The sequence below is a fragment of the Frankliniella occidentalis genome, unplaced genomic scaffold (genome assembly GCF_000697945.3).
Source record: "Frankliniella occidentalis isolate FOCC.00 unplaced genomic scaffold, Focc_3.1 Scaffold214, whole genome shotgun sequence".
Taxonomy (NCBI): Eukaryota; Metazoa; Arthropoda; class Insecta; order Thysanoptera; family Thripidae; genus Frankliniella; species Frankliniella occidentalis.
In genome coordinates, this window is record NW_026267340.1 from 279,032 (window position 1) to 280,830 (window position 1,799).

The following is a 1,799-nucleotide window of genomic DNA, read 5'->3' on the forward strand; positions in this document are numbered from 1 at the left end:
CAGGCAACTCGAATCAAAAACGGTGTACAAGGCGGCAACCTACTTGCGGGTCAACACCGAGACGGTGAGCATCAGCTCCCCGTACGCCACCATCCACTGCATCCAGGTCGTCGACCAACTGCGGACCGGCAAGAACGCCGCCGTCACAGTGAATGTAGGCATGGGACAGCGCAGCGCCAGCCTCAAGTTCGAGAGCAAGCGCGGGGAGAAGATCAGCTACCTCCTCATCGTCTGGGGCAAATAGGCGACGCCAATCTAGCAAATAACTCATGTTTCCTAGAACTGAAAACGGAAAAAAAACAAACATCCATGTACGTGATTTCCAAAAATTCTTACTTATGTTACGAACACGCCAAAAAAGAACAGATGTAAACGGGGAGAAGATCAGGAGTGCAGGGACACGTCCAATATGGAGCAGGTGGCCATTTGTCTGCGTACACTTGACATATGGGCACGTTACAAGCAGCCGAATATTTCATAGGCCTGTACGCGACCAGTGACACGCGACGGGACAGGCATTGCCAGACATATTTTTAGACGTCCTTAAACGCATTTCCCTCCACGTTTCGAATCTATCCGTCCAATGCTTCTACGGGGCGTCTAACACGAAAGGGGAATTTAAAGGCGTGCAAGCGAGACTCAAAGGGATGCAGCCTCTCGCACTGTTTGTCCACTGCTTCGACCATTCGCTGAACCAACCTCTGCAGGACACCATGAAGGGGTTACCCGGCGCCCGTGATGCACTTCAGTGGATCCACGATGTCAGCGTGATAGGGTGATTCTCAGAATACGGGCCGTTTAGATTCCGCGGCCCGTCACAACTATGTGATATGGTTTTCAAAGGTTTTTTGGCTGAGCTTGCGAAGCCTTTGCTGTGATGTTGGGTGCAGAGAACTCTTTGGTCGTGTGTCTGTCTGTCTGTCTGTCTGTCTGTCGATCTGTCTGTCTGTCTGTACTGGCCCACGTTTCTCTCAGACGGTAACTTCAATTGACTTCAAACTGCGCACGGAGCTTCAGTATAAGTCGAGACGTAATGAGTTTAGTTTAGAAGTTTGATATTAGATGTTTGAAATAAACGATCGTTTAATTTGAATTCGTTGTTTGGTGGCGGTAGGTTGGTAGCACGGCGCTCGATGGGAGGGGGAGCGCAAGTGGCTCCTTGCGCTCACCTGAAGACTTTGATACCTTCTCAGCAGTTATTAAAATGTCAGATAGTCAAACCGAGTGTTTTAGTTTTAGTTTTAGAGTTGTGGAACTTAGCCTGTGAAGTTTCGCGAGTGTCCGATGAGAAGGAACGAAAGTGATATTTGGAATGGTTTACGTGTTTACTTACGTAAGTTGGAGGGGGGTGTGTAAAGTTAAGCTCACGTGAGCTCACGCGTGAGTGAGTTCATGCGTGAGCTCGCTAGATCGTGTTCTTAAACACGGCAACATACAAATTTTAAGAAAGGGGGAATCCTAGGGATCATTACTTTTTCGATACTCCGTTTGATTTGGGTGATTCCGGGGCGCAGGGCTGGAAATACCCCGCTGCAGGGCGCGGAGTTTCCGGACTCACTCACGCGTGAGCTCACGTGAGCTTAACTTTACACGCCCGGGGGGCGGGGGTAGTGGTGGGAGAAATGTGCAAAGGTATCTATGGTTTCGGGTTCATCTTGACAAAAGAAAACGAAAATGTTTTATGCTCCAAGACGATCAGAATCGAAATGGCAGAGTTATGTTCAAATGTTCAATAAAGTGTTCAATCGCCCCTAGCGGCCAAACGGTGCGTCGGAGGTCAATTCTGACGGCAGTTTTCG

At 49.1% G+C, this 1,799-nt stretch overlaps 1 protein-coding gene across 1 annotated transcript in view; it reads left to right on the plus strand.

Moving 5' to 3' along the window:
* LOC113215607 (uncharacterized) overlaps window positions 1-1,799 on the plus strand; it is a 21,672-nt gene that overhangs the window by 14,360 nt on the left and 5,513 nt on the right. The window contains exon 2 of the transcript XR_008011757.1: window positions 4-843. The gene's annotated coding sequence lies outside the window, so the exon portion shown is untranslated. The remainder of the gene's footprint in view (window positions 1-3; window positions 844-1,799) is intronic.